Source organism: Orcinus orca, chromosome 16 (genome assembly GCF_937001465.1).
Source record: "Orcinus orca chromosome 16, mOrcOrc1.1, whole genome shotgun sequence".
Lineage (NCBI taxonomy): Eukaryota > Metazoa > Chordata > Mammalia > Artiodactyla > Delphinidae > Orcinus > Orcinus orca.
Window position 1 is genome coordinate 21,588,224 of NC_064574.1, and position 19,221 is coordinate 21,607,444.

The window sequence follows — 19,221 nt, forward strand, 5'->3', positions numbered from 1 at the left end:
CCGGCAGGAGTCGATGCGCGGGACTCGGGAGGGGAGGAGAGCTCCAGGTGCGGGGGACCGAGCCGCGGGCGCACGGCTGCCCTTCGGAGAGGCCGGGAACAACCACGCGCGGGGTGTCCCCGGGGCCGCGGGGCGCTGTCAGCTGGATCCCGCAGGAGGCGGGTCTGCACGCGGGGGCGCCTGCCCTGGGGACCTTTCCCGCCCAGTCAGGAGCCCTCTCGGCGCCCTGCCACCGCCTGCGGGGAACAAGCGCCGCCACGGGAGGGGGCGGCACCCCCGTGCCGGGCCCGAGGCTGGGCGCCGGGGCTGTCTGGTGCTGGTTGTGGCTCCTTCTGCCCGGCATTGCGCCCCCCGGCAGACGGCGGCCCAAGAGCCCAGAACCCGCGAAGGAGCCCCCTGCCCGCCCCAAGAGCCGGCCACGGCGGCCGCAGCCAACAACCTGCCACTGCGCCCCGTACCCCGGCCTCATCTCTGGCGCGCAATACCCGGGAGAACGCCCCCACCCCAGCCCGACTCTCGGGTCCTGCGCTCCCGGTACCCGCCTTTCCAGGCTCCCCCCACCCCCAAATTACCTTCTGCCGCCAGCCCTTAGCCAAAGCTACACACACACCCCCAGCCAGACCCTCAGAGGCTGGGACCGCCTCCTCACCGCGATCCTCATTCCCCGCCCTGTCGAGCTGCAGAACGCAGGGAAGCAGGCGGCGCCGCGGAGGAACTCACCCGCTCTCCCGAGCCCTGCCCCGGGCGGCTCCCGGCCGTGGCTCGGTCCGTCCGTCCCCGAGCCGCAGCTGCCAGTGCGGCGACAGAAGCCTGATCCGCACGACCGCGAGCCTCCACCCCGCCCCTCGGCTCCTCCCCCGAGGCGGGGCCTGAGCTCGTGGGAAGGGAGTGGGCGCGCTCTACCCTGCCTGGCCGACGAGGCAGCTCCAGGAAGGGTCCTCGCGTCTCTGGGTGCTCCCCACCCCTTCACCACCCTACCCTTAGAGCAGCTGGAAATTGAAGGTGGATGAGAAGCGACCAGGATTCGGAAGAGTTTTCCTTACGGGCTTCCTCCCACCCTCCAACACTACTAGCTTGGAAAGGGGGAAGCCCAGGACTGGATTCTTGCTCCCATTTGATGGAAGAGCATCAGGAAGCCCAGAGAGCCGCAGTAAACCACCCAAGGTCACACAGCATTAGTACAAGTGCCAGCAATTCAAGTCTCCTACCTTGAAGCCTGAGTCAGAATGCTTCCTAGGACGTCAAGGAGCCCAACCAGGCCTTGCCCTGGGGGCAGGTTTGTGGGATCAGGTCCCCCAACTGAGGGGTGGGAGACGAGAGCCAGACTAGTGGGAGTATGGGGACCGTGGCCTGCGACGTAGAATCGCGTCATTTACTCTTTCTGGGAAGAAAGGAGGTGAAGCGAAGGAGGAAGGAAGTGGTTGTACCTCCACTGACGTCTGCCGCTGTTTGGGAGGTACAGGATCTAGAAAGGGGCTGCCTCCCTGAGATAAAAAGTAATACACACCCGGTGGCTCCTATCATTGAATTCAATCCTCTTTCCCGGGCTGAAGACCCCTCCACTCAGCACCATCTTTTCTTTAGAGGACAGTGGATTTAACTATCTTTAAGTTGCTGTTGAGAAGACCCTTCTCTCCACCCCACCCCCACCCCCCAGGAAGAGGAGAGAAAGTTAACAAACAAAAGGGGAAAAAAATCCATCCCCAAACATTCTCTGGAATCCACACTCACTGAACACGGGCTTTAGAACAATAGAGTTCTCTTCTGCACAAAGGGCCTTGTTTTCTGAGCTTTCTCAGCCTCCAGACTAGAACCCTAGGCACCCCAGGGCCAGCCAGTGGGGCACAGAGAAGGTTTAAGTTTGGGGAGTTTCAGGGTGATACCCAATTAATTCAATTCAATTTCTTGTTCAAAGAAATCCCTTACTTATTATTATATAGCAACGTTCTTCTGAGGCTGACAGTATAACCTGAGTTTAGTGATTTCCTGTTTGCTGAGGAAACTCCGTGACCTTTCTTGGGGAAGTGAAAACCTCTGGATTGGGCTTATTCTGGGCCCCCAACCTCCCCAGTTTCTCTGAAAGCTCCTCCCCCATTTGACCCCTGGCTTCCTCTCAGATCATTAATAATCCAGTTGTGAATGACACCGTTTCAGAAGAGCAATTAGAGAGCAGGATAGGTAGGGAAGACTTAAAGTGATGTTTAAAATAACCCAAGGGGATCATTGTTCGCTGCAGAATGTTTCCACTGATTTATCATGAAGAGCTGTGGGCTGAGAGGGTGGAAATCCGTCTCTCCAGGGCATGCGCAGAACTTGGAGCCTGCTTCCTGAAATGATGCCTTGAGTATGGGTCCAAATCCCCATGCTGTGCTGTTCATTTACACTGCTCTCAATGTTTGATATCCAAAGTTCAATTATACTCAGAATCTGGTGGAAGACTCACATTTCCTGATTTCAAAACAAAGCTACAATAATCAAGACAGTGCAGTACGGTATAAGGATAGACATGGATCAATGGAATAAAACTGAGATTCCAGATATAAACTCTTATTTTTATGACTAATTGATTTTCAACAAAAGTGACAAGACAATTTAAAGAATAGTCTTTTCAACCAGTGGTGCTGGGACAACTGGATTTCCATATGTTAAAGAATGAGGTTGGACCCCCTACCTCACACCATATACAAAAATTAAAACAGATAAGGCTGAAACATAAGAGCTAAAACCATGAAACTCGCAGAAGAAAACATAGACATAAGTTGTGACCCTGGATTAAGTTGTGGTTTCTTAGCTATGGCACCTAAAGCACCAGCAACAAAGGAAAAAAATAGACAAGTCGGACTTCATTAAAATTAAAAACTTTTGTGCTTGAAAGGACACCATCAAGAAAGTGAAAAGGTAACTGTAATGGGCTGAATTGTGTTCCCCCAAAATTCACATGCTGAAGTCCTAACACTCAGTACCTCAGACTGTATCAATAATTCTGTTAGGAGATAAGGTCTTTAAAGAAGTGATTAAGTCAAACTAAGGCCCTGAGGGTGGGGCCCTAATCCAATATACCTAGTGTCCTTATAAGAATAGGAAGAGGCACAAGGGATGCTTGCACAGGGGAAAGGTCATGTGAGGACCCAGGAAGAAGACGGTCATCTACAAGTCCAAGAGAGAGGCCTTGGGAGAAAACAAATCTGCAGACACCTTGATCTTGGACTTCTAGCCTCCAGAACTGTCAGAAATAAATTTCTGTTGTTTAAGCCACCCAGTTTGTGACATTTTGATATGGCAGCCTTAGCAAACAAATACAATAACCCACAGAATGGGAGGAAATATTTGCAAAGCATTTAACTGACTTGTATCTAGAATATATGAGGAACTCTTACAACTCAGTAATAAAAAGGCAAATTACAATTTAAAAAATGAGCAAGGAATCAGAATAAACATTTCTCCGAAGCAGACGTAAAAATGGCCAATAAGTACATGAGAAGATGCTCAACATCATTAGCCATCAAAGAAATGCAAATCAAAACTACAATGAGGGAATTCCCTGGGGGTCCTGTAGTTAGGATTTGGCACTTACACTGCCGGGGCCGGGTTCAATCCCTGGTCAGGGAACTAAACTACCACAAGCCACGCAGCCAAACAAAAACAAAAACAAAACGAAAACAAAAAAACCACAATGAGACACAATTTCAAACTCATTAGGATGGCTATAATCAAAAAGACAGGTAATAACAAATGTTGACAAGGATGTGGAGAAATTGGAGACTTCATACGTTGCTGGTGGGAATCTAAAATAGTATAGCTGCTTTGAAAAACAGTCTGGCCGTTCCCCCCAAATGTTAAACATAGAGTTTCTGGCTGACCCAGCAATTCCACTCCTAGGTATATACCCAAGAGAAGTGAAAACAATGTCCACACAAACTTGTACACAAATGTTCATGACAGCATTATTCATAATAGCCAATAAAGGGTGACAGCCCAAATCTCCATCAAATGATAAATGGATCTGGAAAACAGTGTGTGCATACAATGCAATGCTATCTGACGATCAAAAGGAGTGAAGTACCAATACATGCCACAACATGAACCTTGAAAACATGCCAAGTGAAGGAAGCCAGTCACAAGACCACATATTGTATGTTACCATTTCTATGAAATGTCTAGAAGAGGCAAACCTATAAAGACAGAAAGTAGATTCCTAGTTGTCTAGGGTTGGGAGGAGGGATTGGGGGCAAATGGAGAGTCACTGATAATGGGCACCTGTTTTCTTTTTTTTTTTTTTTTTAAGTGAAATATAATTGACATATAACCAGTTTCTTTTTGGTGTGATGAAAATGTACTAAAATTGATTGGAGTGATAGTTACATGACTATGAACATACTAAAAACCATTAAATTGTATACTTTAAATGGGTGAATTATATGGTATGTGAATTACATCTCAATAAAGTATTTACCCCCCCCCCAAAAAAAGGTCAAACTATACTCTGGTCCTTGAAAGCAACACTGACCATGTCTAAACCTCTCTATTCTGCCCCAGGTAGGAAAGTCCCTCCTTTTATTTTGAGGCCATCTTTGGTCCATTAGATGGTCTAATGCCAATGAACATTCTAATAGACTATGGAAAATGTTGGAGGACCTGAAAATAAACGGATTGGCTCCAACATACAAAATCTAAAACATTGATGTTTACAAATATAGAATTAAATATCTACACAACTTTGGGTCAACCAGTCAACTGCAACTCATGCCAACTCATAGTTACATATAAATTATACAGAAGGTAAAATTGGGGTGAATTATATGGTTGCTGTGATGTGACGCAAAGTCTCCAGAAGAAGGAAGGTCTAGAGATTTCTGAGTGTGAAAAAATGAGCTAATCCAGCCTCATAGGGATTCACTTTAGTAGTTATTTGATCCACTGGTTCTTAATGTCTGCCGGTGGGCAGGTGCTGGGCTGGCTGCATTCATTCACTCAACAAATACTTAGTCCAGTGGAGAACAGTATAGAGTTTCCTTAAAAAACTAAAAATAGAGTGACCATATGATCCAGCAATCCCACTCCTGGGCGTATATCTGGAAAAGACAAAAACTCTAATTCAAAAAGATACATGTGCCCCAATATTCACTGCAGCACTATTTATTATAGCCAAGACATGGCAGCAACCTAAATGTCCATCAACAGATGAATGGTTAGAGAAGATATAGTACATATATACAATGGAATATTACTCAGCCATTAAAAAGAATGAAATAATGCCATTTGCAGCAACATGGATGGACATAGAGATTATCATACTAAGTGAAGTAAGTCAGACAGAGAAAGACAAATATCTTATGCTACCACTTTTATGTGGAATCTAAAACAATGATACCTTGAACTTACTTACAAAACAGAAATAGACTGACAGACATAGAAAACAAATTTATGTTTACCAAAGGGGAAAGGGGAAAGTGGGGGAGGGATAAATTAGGAGTTTGGGATTAACAGATACAAACTGCTCTATATAAAATCGATAAACAACAAGGATCTACGGTATAGCACAGGGAACTATATTCAATATCTTGTAATAACCTATAATGGAAAAGAATCTAAAAAGCAAAATGGGGACTTCCCTGGTGTCACAGTGGTTAAGAAGCCTCCTGCCAATGCAGGGGACACGGGTTCGAGCCCTGGTCCAGGTAGATCCCACATGCCTCGGAGCAACTAAGCCCGTGCGCCACAACTCCTGAGCTTGCGCTCTAGAGCCCACGCGCTGCAACTACTGAAGCTTGCGTGCCACCGCAATGAGAAGCCTGCGCACCGCAACAAAGGGTATCCCCCGCTCGCTGCCAACTAGAGAAAGCCCGCGCACAGAAACGAAGACCCAATGCAGCGAAAAATAATAAGTAAATAAAAAGCAAAATGATTCTCAAATACACACACACACACACACACACACACACACACACCCCATTGTAAATCAACTATACTTCAATTGTCCAGTGCCTGGCCCAGAGTAAGCCTGGATAAGTGGCTGATTCTGCTGGTGAAGATGTTGGCTCCAGGCCAGGCCCAACCAACAGAAATGCAGGAAGTGCAGAGGGTGCCCCGTGGGCTCAAGCGAAGATGACCAGATGGGAGAAAGGCATCCCGGGTAGGAGTCTGGGCTCTGCCGTGAACTCGCTGGGCAGTCATTTCCCCTTCCAGAGTGACGGTTTCCTGGTCTGTGAAACTCCGATTGTAAAATACTTGCTTGTCTTTGTGTGTGTCTTTTTTCCCATGTCCCCGTGCTTTTGAGGGAAGTGACCTTTCTTTGACCTGTTTTGTAAGCGCCCCAAAGAAAGAGCGCATAAGTGGCGTAGAGAGAACACCAGATGTTTTCGGCTGGCAGGTGAGCTCAGTCCTGTGTTGCTGTGTGTTCAAGGGGAATGAGGAGAAGGGGAAGTAGGGTTTTCATTTTTATATTCCGTTTAGAGAGAACCGTCTTAGCCCAGCGGCTCTCAACTTGACAGCACGTTGGAATCACTAAGGAGGCTTTTTTTTTCTTAAGAAATTTGTTTACTTAGCTTTAAAGTTTTAGGTAACAATCCACATCGAATCAATTTCTTATATCACAGTGTGCAATTATTTTTCTCTATAATGGCTAATGATTCACATTTATTCTTTTTTTAATACAATTTTTTATTCTATATTGGAGTATAGTTGATTTCCAACGTTGTATCAGTTTCAGGTGTACAGCAAAGTGATTCAGTTATCCATATATAAGGCAGATTTTTTAAAATGTCGATGCCAGGCTCTCCCCCAGGCGGTTTGAATCAGATTCTGGAGGTGGGGCTCTTACCTTTAAACATACACACAGATCACAAATACTCCCCGGGGTTGTTTAAAATGCAATGTGCAGCCAGGCTAAGGATCACCCTCCAGACCTGTGCTTCTCAAACTTTGGGGAGCATAAAATCAGCCCACGGAAGGAAAGGAAGAGAGTGTTAAATGCTGATTCCTAGGCCTGTCCTTTGCACCCCTCTCTCACTCTTGAGTTAGGATGGGGCCTAGGGATGTGGCCTAGGGATATTTGATGGATTCTCGTGACCAGTTTGTCTTAGTCAAAGCCTCCAGTTGCCTTGATAGTAACACCCCAGGGTTTCCCAAATTCCCTGAGTAGAATAGTTGCCTGGGGCACTTATTAAAAATACAGATGCCATTTTACAACCACTTAATCATTGATTGAGGAGGTAATTCATCCACAAATGCTAGAGCCATTGGGTAGAAAGTTGGGTAACAGAATATTCGCATGGTTCCAAAAATCAGATCATTTACTGATTAAAAAGGGGGAACGTGTACCTTCACAATAGAAATACCCAGCAGTCCCCCCCTTAGCCAGTGATCAAACCCAGCATCGACCTGACATTGTGTGCCCCTTTGTGATGCAATAAGATGTACTTGACATCTTCTATGTCATATTCTTGCCAAAAATACTTAACCTGATTTTAATCATGAGGAAAATTTAGACAAATCTAGAATGTGGGGCATTCCACAAGCCTGGACTCTCTCTTAAAAAGCTAATATTTTCTAAGGTGGGGAGTTCTTCTAGATTAAAAGAGATGAAAGAGACATAACCAAAAGGAGATACATAATGTGTGGACCTTGATTAGATCCTGGATTGAAAAAGTAAATAGCTATAAAAGAAATTTTCCGGACCATGGAGAATTGAACTGTTGTTTGTAGATTAGATGACATTTCTGAATTAATGTTAATATTCTGAGACATGATAATGGTATTGTGGTGACGGAGGAAAAGGTCCTTATCTTATTCTTAGGGGATGCCTGCTGAGGAGAGGGCGAAGGAGGGAGAAAGAAAAGCCTAAATGGGCCAAGATGTTAACAATTGGTGAATCTAGGTGAAGGGTATTCAAGGGTTCCTTGTACTTTTCTTTCAATTTCTCTGCAAGTGGGGTATCTTTTCAAAATAAAAAAATTCAGGGTGTGGGGAGGAATGCAGGTTCCTGAGGCCCTCCCCTTGGAGATTCTGGTTTAGTATCAGTAGATCCAGAGTGAGGCCTGGGATCTGGATTTTTTTAAGGCGGGCCAGGTGTCGGGGGGGCGGATTTTTATCTGGCCCAAGGCTTCACCATCCCAAGAGGTGCTCCCAGCAACCTCCTCCTCTAGCCGCCTTTCAGTTCCTCCAATGCCCCGCCGGGTGCTACCATCTCTTGGCACTTTCTGTTCCCTCTGCCTGGCCTGCTGTCCCCTCGTTCTCTGCTTAACCTCCACCCTTTTTTCTGGTCTCAGCCCAGATGTCACTTCCTCAGAGGAGGCTTCCTAGAAGCCCCTCAGTCAAACCCCCGGGTTTTGGTTCTCATGGTCCCAGAAGCCACAGCTGTAATTGTTCACGTGGTTGTGACTGTTGGATTCATATCTGCTTCTCCCATCTGACAGTGTTATAGGCTGAATTGTGTCCCCACCCCATATGCAATCCATATGTTGCAGTCCTAACCCCCTGTACCTCAGCATGTGACCGTATTTGAGATGGGGCCTTTAAAGAGGCGATGAAGGGGAAATAAAGTCCTCGAGTTGGGCTCCCACCCAGTATGACTGGTGTCCTTATAAGAAGAGGAGACTTGAGAGTTTCCTGGTGACCTAGTGGTTAGGATTCTGGGCTTTCACTGCCCGCACCCGGGTTCAATCTCTGGTCGGGGAACTGAGATCCCTCAAGCCATGTGGTGAGGCAAAAAAAAAAAAAAAAAAGATACTAGACACAGAGAAAAGACCACGTGAAGACAGTGGAAAAAGATGGTCATCTACAAGCCAAGAAAAAAGGCCTTAGAAGAAATCAACCCTGCTGATACCTTGATCTCAGACTTCTAGCCTGCAGAATCGTGAGAAAATAAGTTTCTGCTGTTGAAGCCCCCCGGTGTGTGGTCTTCTGTTACGGCAGCCCTAACCAGCTCATATATAGATGGAGAGCATCTCTGATCAGGAACCATGTCTGTTTTGTTTACTGCTGAATTTCTGGGGCCTAACAAAGCTTGGCACACAGGAGGAGCACAGGAAGGACTTGTTGAATGACTGACCTGACCTTTTACAAGGCTGTTGAGGGAAAACATATTACGGGTTCTGGCTTACACTGGGGCTTCAGTAAACAGCACTTGAAAATGCAGCTAGATAATATTTTGTAAATTATAAACTCAGGTTTAGTTTGTCTTCCCTCAATTGTTGTTTTGTTACTCTTTGCCTCTGGGGAAGGACAGACACCACCCAAAGGGAAAAAAAGTGGTTCCTCAGTACTGAATTGCAAAGAGAGTCTGTAATATTCACAACCCAGGTAGTCACTGGAAAGCCAATGCGCTTTTCACATGTTGCTGCCTTGGACAAGAGAGGAAAGGTCTTTTGGAATTCTCGAAATCTAGGCTTGGAAGATAAAGACGCAAAACCTGAGGAAGGGGGCAAGATGTCTATCCCCAAATGACAGATTGGTTGAAGAGATGCTCAACTTCAGAATGATTAGGGAAATGCAAAGAAAACATCCAGGAGAGAAAAGCTGACAGCTGTCAGAAATGGCCACAAAAAAGATCTTTCCATGCTGGGACAGGCTAGGACTATGAAACAGGAACCTCTGGGGTTAGGAGACCAAACACTGGTACCACCGCCTTGGAGAGGAATTTAGCATTATCTAGGAAGGTTGGCCCAGCAACTCCACTTTTAGGGTACTTGGTCTGGAGAAAGCCTCCCACCTGTGTAGGAACAGGTATTTCTTGGCGGCTTTGTCTGAAATCGCAAATGATTGGCAACGTTCTAAATGCCTGCTGATAAGGAAGTGGACACCAATGAATTAAGGGGTATTTTAATATGATGGAATTCTAAACAACAGAGAAAATGAACTGAAATAAAGCTACCTGCATCAACATAGATAAATCTGGAAAACAAAATGTGAGTGGAGGAAAAAAAGGCAAGTTGCAGATGAATACTTTCAGTGTGATACTTTTATATTTTCAGAACAAAATAGCATCCAATTATGAAACTTACACAGGCGGCAGAATGGCCGCTGCAGATCCATTCTCCATCCTTCACTATGCTCTGCAACGCTGGGGGTTAGGCTGTAGGGATTCCCTTGTATTCTGGCTTCTTTTAGGGTTTGGCCAAAGGGAGGCACCAGCAGGAGAAACAGGACCATCTGAGTTGGCTGTTTCCCTCTACTGAAGACCATGGCTCCTGGTGGTGGCCCCCTCCAAGCTTTGGTAATTGCTCACTCCCCTTGCCTCAGTTTTTGCATTCATAAAATGGGCGTGATAAAAAAATACCTACCTCCTAAGGTCATCATGTGGAGTTGGTGAGGGTAGGCTCCTGGCACAGTGCCTGGTAGGTTATAAACACTCAGCAAAAGTTAGCTTGGATTATTATTTTTATTTATTTATTTATTTTTGCGGTACGCGGGCCTCTCACTCTTGTGGCCTCTCCCGTTGCAGAGCACAGGTTCCGGACGCGCAGGCTCAGCGGCCATGGCTCACGGGCCCAGCCGCTCCACGGCATGTGGGATCCTCCTGGACCGGGGCACGAATCCGCGCCCCCTGCATCGGCAGGCGGACTCTCAACCACTGCGCCACCAGGGAAGCCCTTGGATTATTATTAATCACACCCTTTTTCCATTCCTTCAAAGAACATCTTCCCTCTTTCTTTTTTCCCCGTTTTTTAAACATAAAATTCTCACGGCTCCCTTTAATATGACTTCAAATTTCAAAATACTGGTCCACAAGAAATCTCTCATCTGAAACCAAGGGAGCCAAATGTGCTTTGGAATTCAGAACTTTGGAGTTTTATAAATGTAATGTGTTGCATGTACTTTATATCAATGACTCACATACTTGAACATGAATCAGAATCACCAGGAGGGTTCGGTGAAGCACAGAAGTCCGGGGCCCATCCCTGAAGTTTTGATTCCATAGGTCCGGGGTGGAGCCTGAGAATTTCTATGTTTTGCAAGTTCCCAGGTGATGCTGCTGCTGGCCTGGGGACCACACCATGAGAACTAATGCGATCTACTATATAACATCCCTGGGTCAGCACCCCATAATCAAACATTAATATTTCTGCTGTGAAATGTTAATGAAAGAATATAAATAGCCTTATGTCAGTTCAGATTAGGTTTAGCTACTCAGTGAGCTTTTGTAAACCGATGAAAAACCTTTCAGTTTTCAGAGAATTTTGGATTTGGGAAGAGAATGTAAGGAATTGTGGAGTTATAAATGAAATCTCATGACCAAAGATGAAAGCATAGACAAAACAGTAACGCTAGATTACGCTTTTTTAAAAAACTACACTTGACCCACCACCAGCAGGAACTGTGAAATGCTTGTAGAATGAATGAAAATGTTTCTCTTTAAAGAGAAAACTGTGCATGTTTTCTATTGGCCACCAGGTGGCAGCAATAGCTCTCTAGCCAAGTTGGTGGCGGGGCTTGGGGGTGGGTTGGGTTGTAGTGGATGGAAAATGGTGCTCTTTGCTTTTATATGAGAAAGCCGGGCTGGTGGTAGCTGCTCTGGAAGAGTGTTTGGGAATTGCTGTTGCTGTGTAACACACTATCCCAAAATTTAGGGGAGTAAACAACCATTTTATCGTACTCATGAATTCTGCGCCAAATTCCAAATTTGGAAAGGGCATGGCAGGGACAGCCTGTCTCTGTTCCATGTGTCTGGGGCATCAGCTGGAAAGACTCAACAGTTGGAAGCTGGAATTATCTGGGGACATCTTCACTCACATGTCTCACGATTGGTGCTGGCTGTGAGCTAGGACCTCAGCTAGACGGTCAGCAGGAGCCCCTACATAGGCTCTCTCCATGCGGTCCCTCTGTGTGGACTAGCTTGGGCTTCCTCACAGCATGACAGGTGGGTTCCAGCATGCGTGTCTCCACCCAGCTTCAAGGGGAGAGGACATAGACCTCCACTGGATGGGAGGAATGTCAAGGTCACTGTATTAATTTGCTAAGGCTGCCATAACAAAATACTGCTTAAACAATAGAAATTTATTTCTCACAGTTCTGGAGGCTAAAAGTCCAAGAAAAGTTGCCGGCAGGTTTGTTTTCTCCTGAGGCCTCTCTCCTTGGCTTGCAGACGACTGCCCTCTTGCTGTGTTCTCATGTAGTCTTTCCCATGTGCTCACACACCCTGTGTCTCTGTCTGTCCAAATTTCCTCCTCTTATGAGCACAACAGTCAGATGGGTTTAGATCTTTAATTCCTAATGGCCTCATTTTAACTTAGTCACCTCTTTAAAACCCTATCTTCAATGTAGTCACTGAGGTCCTGGGGTTAGAACTTAAACATATGAATTTGGGGGACACAGTTCAGCCGATAACAGTCACACTGTCAGAAGATTATGTGGGGTCGGAGATGTTACTACGGGTATCTTGGGGAAACGCAGTGTGCCCTGACACCCCTCCTTCAGTTGATCCATGCACTCCAGTGGCATCAAAGTTAAGCACATTGTACTCATCCTACCCCTATGCCTTTGAATACGCTGTGTTCTCCGCCTGGGACACCCTCACCTGCCATTCTCTAATGGGCACTCTTATTCACCCATCCAGAGCATCCCTGACCCTGTCCCCAGTTGACCACCATTATCTTTACCACCAGCCTTGTCACACTGGTCACAACCACTGCCATTTATGGACTGCTTCTTTGTGCCAGGCTAAGTTCTACTGATCTTAGTTAATTCTTAACAACCATCTGTGAGGTTGGTTTTACAGATGAAGAAACCAATGGCCGGAGTGAGGAAGTTATTAGCCCAGTGCCACAGAACAAGTAAGTGGCAGAGTCAAGACTCAAACCCAGTTCTGCCTGCTCCAGAGCCTGTGTTTGTCACCTCTTTCCTTATTGGACCTTTGATTACCTCCTCTGTGCCGCTCCCACCCCTGGTTCAACCCTCTCATCAAAGCATCAGTCCCCTGCAATAATTCACATCGCACCAGCTCTGGTCCCATCCGCTGGTCTCACCTGCTTATGCCTGGGCTGCTCCGGGGAAGGTCTGACCTGAGCTTATGAACAGGCTGAGGGCCAAGCATGCCTTGCACGTTTCAGTGTATTTACATTACACGGTTACGCCATCACGTTAATGGTTCCCAAGGAACCACACCTCCCGATATCCACACCTTTGTGTAGCTCCCTCCCACCTCGACTTGGAGTTTGTCTGTGGGACTCGCTGTGGTCAGTGGGACATCAGCAAATGTGATGAAAGCAGGAGCTTGAAAGTGCTTGTGTACTGAGCCTGGCTCTCCTGGAACACTGCCACCTTGTGGACAAAACTGGGGTAGATTGAGGATGAGAGACCAAGCCCACCGTGGCCACGCCTCCTGGTCCAGGAATCCCAGCTGAGGCCTAGATGTCCCGTGGTCTTAAGCCAGTGTGCATGTTTTGTCTTGTTTTTACAAGCCTGTGTTTTTAATCACAGATTTGCCTTCTTCACTGGCCTCGCAATCTCACGGATTGCCTTCCTTTGCCCGAATTCATACAGCTTGTGAGTGGAGGATCCAGAATTTCAACCCAGATCTGTCTAGAAGGCTATAATAATAACTACAACAACAATAATATTGTCATTATTAAATAATGTTATTTATTAATTATTATAAAATAATTATTATTTTACATTCTTGCTCTAATCCTGTATTGTATATCAAGGACATTATAGATTTTAACATTATTTTAATGTATTTTATAATCTTATCACCAAATTCTTTTGTTTTTCATGATCATAAACTATTCTTTAATTTCCTGGTTTTTCTCTTTATGTTGGAACGGCCATGACGTTGCCTCTCTGCAGTCCAGTTCTCTGTTCTATTATATCAATATAGTATTTTGCCTGTTTTCTTTTTTCTCTTGTTCTTTTGCTCTAGAGCCAGTCTTATGGTTGGTCTATGCATGTTTGTAGCAGGTATAAGCCAGATTCATGAGGTCCAGCCTCAAAACACTGCTGTCATCATGCAAGCACGGTCCAGCCCGCTCAACCCCCAAATGTTACAACTCGACTTTTTTTTCAAACACCATGAAAGGAAATACAAAATACCCAGAAACTTACTTAAACCCTCTTTTCTGCCCTGTCCACTTACTTCACATGCCCAAAGTCCTTGCTCTCTGGCCACCTCCTGTTTCTCTCTCCTCTGACTCTCTCTCTGTCTCTCTCTTCTCCTTCCAACTTCTTCCACTTTCTTCCAGCGTCTGCACTTCTGTATCCCTCTCCCCATTTCCTGCGTCACAAGACTTGCTTAATTACTTGTTGACCACATGACACTACACATGTCTGTGATTTTATACATTAAAAAATCCAGGGCTTCCCTGGTGGAGCAGTGGTTGGGAATCCGCCTGCCAATGCAGAGGACACGGGTTCGAGCCCTGGTCCGGGAAGATCCCACATGCCGTGGAGCAACTAAGCCCGTGCGCCACAACTACCGAGCCTGCGCTCTAGAGTCAGTGAGCACAACCACTGAGCCCATGCGCCACAACTACTGAAGCCTGCATGCCTAGAGCCTGTGCTCTGAAACAAGAGAAGCCACCGCAATGAGAAGCCCGCACACAGCAACAAAGACCCAACACAGCCAAAAAAAAATAAGTAAATTAAAAAAAAAAAAATCCAGTAGTGGGGCTTCTCTGGTGGTCCAGCGTGTAAGACTGTGTGCTCCCAATTCAGGGGGCCTGGGTTCGATCCCTGGTTGGGGAACTAGATCCCACATGTATGTCACAACTAAGAGTCTGCATGCCACAACTAAGAAGTCCACATGCCGCAACTGAGTCCACATGCCACAACTAAGAAGTTCGCATACCACAACTAAAAAGATCCCACAAGCTGCAACTTAACATGCCACAGTGAAGATCCCATGTGCTGCAACTAAGACCTGGCACAGCCAAAATAAATTTGAAAAAAATCCAATAGATTCTCCATTCAGGTCATTAGAACTAATAAGAGTTCTTCAAGGTTGTTAGATACAACATCAATAAACAAACACCAATGATAACAATCAATTATGTTCTTATATACCAGTAACAAACAATTAGAAAATGTCCTTTTACAGAAGATGCCATTTACAATAGCAATAAAAGCTTACAAGGCGTCTAGGAATAAACCTGCATGATATCTTTATGGGGAAAATTAGAAAACTGTAATGTGAGACATTGAAAGAAACTTAAATGTTTCATAATTTAATAAAAGGAAAGTACACAAAATAAAGAACCTATACAAAATCCATGTGAAGAAGATGTATATCCCATTATCAAACCAGGTAAAGGATGTGAATGGGGAATGTTCAAAGGAAATATAAATGACCAGAAATCAAAGAAGTATTCATTAAGCCACAGTGTGATATAATTTACTGATGATTAGAAAGAGCACTTAAAATTGTAAATATGTAGGATTGGTCAAAGTGTGAAAAAATGGGTGGATGCCTTTAGGGAGAGTGTAAATTGATACTGTTTTTGTACAGTGATTTGACAATATTTGTCAACATTTAAAATCTCCTTTGGTCTGGAAGGTTCACTTGTGGTAGTGTATCCTTCCTGAATATGTGTGTATGCAGGGATGTTTGTTGCAGCATTATTTGTAAGAGAATAATCTTGGAAACATTTATTAATATGCCATTCAAAAGTGGAATCATTAAATAAATTATGGCATGAAACATAATGGAATACTATTCAAATGTTTAAATGAATGGGTTGCTTCACAAAGAATGGAAATACATGAACGCAACTTTCGAAGTCTATTATGTGAATAAAGGAAAAAGGTACATTCCCATTTTTGGTTAGAAGATTCAATACATCTTTCATCTTTCAATCTACAATTTTAATGGGATGCAAATAAGTATTCTGACAGGATTATTTTGGAACTTAACAAACTGACTCCAAAGATTATGCAAGAAAATCAAGAAAAGTCCTGGAGAGAGAGAAATTTGAAAAGATAAACTCTGCCACATCTCAAAGTGTATTATAAAGTGAGAGTAATAGTTCATTATGAATTCAGGAATAGACAGAGAGATGAATGGGACAGATGAGTGAGTCTGAAAGTAGACCGAAAAAATAAGGTCGTTTAATAAATAATAAAGATGGCATTTAAATCAGTGGAGAAAAGATGGATTACTCAATAAATACTGTTAGTACAATTGACTAGTCATCTGAAAAGAAATTCCACTGGAGCCCTACCACAAACCTGCACAAAGATGAATTCCAACCGGGTAAATAAATCATGGTACAAGCACACAACAAAATACTATACAGCAATGGGAATGAATGAACAATGGCTATGTGCAACATGGATTCATAGTAAAGACAATGTTTAGAGATGCATAATTGGGTGGTCAAACTATAAAGGGCATGGAAAGGAATACTATAGAAATTGGTATAGTGGTTTCCTACAAGGGGAAAGGAGATTTTGATGGAGAAAGATCATACTGGAATGTCCTGGTGGGGAAGGCGAGTAGCAATGTTCTGTTTCTTGACCATTATGACTGCACAACTGTTCATTTTACAACTTGTTAGGTTGTCCATTTATGTTTATGCCATTATGTAGTTCATTTTTTACATAAAAATGTTTACAATAACTAAGTATATAGGAAGAAAAAGTAGGGCTTTGTTTTTGTTTTGTTTTTCGTTTTCTCAGTGTGAGCAAGGCTTTTCTAAGGATAACATGAAACCCAAAAGCACTTTTAAAAGATTGCTTGATTTGAGCCCATAACAAATTCTGCATGGAAAAACACCTCCACAAAGTCAAACAACGAACACCCATTATGGGAAAATGTTTGCAATTATATCATATTTCTTAGTATAAAAGAGCAGAGGATTAGAGGGTGGTTTTTCAGAATCTTGTGAATGCATTATTCATTAAACATAATATAAAAATAAAGACAGGGAAAAAAGAATGTGGCAGCTGTTTTTGTATTGATGTAGGGTGATCTCCAAGGTATACTGTAATATAGTGTGCTAATATTTGTGTAAAAAGTGTACGTATATGTGGATATCGTGGATGCATTCTCCTGGTGTTTTTTGTCATGTTTGTGGCAGATAGACACACATTTTTTTTTTTGCACATATGTTTTTAAAGGATGGAAGAGAAGCAACTCCACATGCAGTGATATTGAGTGATGTCTACAACAAACCGCTACAGACAAACAAAAGAAGCTAGACAAGAGTAGTGTTATTTTTGTTTCTTTTTCTTCTTTTTTCTCGCGGTACGCGGGCCTGTAACTGTTGTGGCCTCTCCCGTTGCAGAGCACAGGCTCCGGACGCGCAGGCTCAGCGGCCATGGCTCACGGGCCCAGCCGCTCCGCGGCATGTGGGATCTTCCGGACCGGGGCACGAATCCGTGTCCCCTGCACTGGCAGGTGGACTCTCAACCACTGCGCCACCAGGGAAGCCCCCTTCTGTTTCTTTTAATGGAAAATTTCAAAGCACATACAAAAAGTAGAGAGAGAAGTATAGTGCACCATTATGTACCTATCCCCCCTATTCATGATAAAAACCACATGGCTATTCTTGTTTCATCTATACCTCCCTCCCACTCCCCTCCAGCCCACTTGATTATTTTGGAGCAAATCCCAGACATACCATTTCATCTGCAGATACTTCAGTATGTACCTCCATAAGCTCTCTCTCTCTCTCCCTCTCTCTCTCTCTCTCTCTCTCTCCATACCACTGTCATATCTAAAAATTAAAACCTATCAATAATTCTTTCATACAATCAAATATCCAGACACTGTTCAGCCTTCCCAGATTTTGCCGGGAGTATATCTTCTTTACCAGTTGATTTACCAGCACTGGGGTCTGCAGGTCTACACTTTGTATCTGTGTTATGGTTCCAATGGCTTTTAATACACAGGTCCCCTTCTTTTCATCCCCTTTGCAATTTATTTAAGGGGAAAAATGTTTAATTTATAGGTTCTCCCACTTTGTTCCTTTCCTCCCTTCTGTGCAAGTAATTTGATGGAAGAAAAAGGAAGAAGGTTGTTTATCCTGGCGAGTTCTCTGCATTCTGGATTTTGCTGACGGCAACCCTATGGTGTCATCATGTTTGGGACAGATTTTGCTCACTTGCCCCATTCAGGTCCACCTTCCACCCTTCTTTACATTGCTCTGCCCCAGTAGGCTCCATCACCCAGGCTTTCTTGCCCTCTGGTTTCAGTTGGCTTTGGCCAATGGGAAGCCCTTGTAGGAATGGGAGGGAGGGAGAAGAATGAGGTCAGAGTGTTTATTTCCCCGACTCCCTCTGTGCAAGGCCACCTTGGGTAGGCTGTGCTTCTTGACTGAAGGTAACTGTTCCTCTCAAGACAGCTGTTCCACATAACTGCCTCCCCTGCCAGGTTCTGGTAATTTCTCCCTCCTACTGGCAAAGGCTTCTCTGTCCCTCATTCCAGGATCCTGCGCTATCCTTCACGTTCTGCCTTCACCTTTTGCCTTCACCTTTGTAATAAACCCTCTTCTCATTTTCCTAACCTGAGGGCACCATCTGCATCCTGTTGGGACTCTAATTTATACAAGGTTTCTCTGTCTCCAGTATTTTCAATAAACTGGCAGTTAAGTCTGAAGCTTGATCAGATTTGGACTAAACATTTTTCTGTAAGAATACTTCATGGTTGATGTTCAATATGCTACATCATATCACATCAGAAGGCACACAATATCCATCCATTACAAAGATCCCCGTCAGCTTTTTGCCAAACGGTTTTCAGCTGTCGTTGATCTCTGTCTCTTGCCATTATCAGGAGTTAGAAAATAGTGGTATTCCATTATTCTTTCTTCATTCATTAGCTGGAAAGACTCTATAATGAAAAATTCCCTCACCATCTACATGGTTACCGTGGGGTCCAGTTTGTACAGGAAAGGCAGGATCCATGCCTGCTTCTTTCCCTTCTTTCTCTTTACCAGTTTTCAAATGATGAGCTGGATTCTCCAAAGATAACCAATGATGAATTCATGGATTTCAATAGTTGATGTTTTAACCCCTCATTTTTGTTCTTTCTGATGTTCAAGTTGTCCCATGTTTTGGCCAGTGGGTGGGAGCCACTGAGTTCTTTTGATGTGATCCCAGGAGTCTTCAGGAGTCTTTGATCGTTTCCTCACTTTCTGATGCAACAAGATACTCCAGGCTCATCTTATATATTTCCTGCCCCAGAACTGGAATCAGCCATTTCTCCAAGGAGCCCTGGTTCCTTTTAATGAGAAATGGTATTTGAGAAGCCACATGAGGGATATTCCTTGATACTGGGCTGTTCATTAT

At 44.4% G+C, this 19,221-nt stretch overlaps 1 protein-coding gene across 3 annotated transcripts in view; it reads right to left on the reverse strand.

The window, feature by feature from the left end:
- The window catches only part of PPP1R16B (protein phosphatase 1 regulatory subunit 16B), a 135,221-nt gene that overhangs the window by 102,103 nt on the left and 13,897 nt on the right, over positions 1-19,221 (reverse strand). Inside the window, exon 1 of one of the 3 annotated variants that reach the window (XM_004272846.4) lies at positions 1,209-1,360. The exons of 1 other annotated variant lie outside the window; for it this stretch is intronic. The gene's annotated coding sequence lies outside the window, so the exon portion shown is untranslated. Of the gene's footprint in view, positions 1-720; positions 936-1,208; positions 1,361-19,221 lie in introns of those variants that run through there. One more of the 3 variants, XM_033433721.2, reaches the window with a different exon arrangement.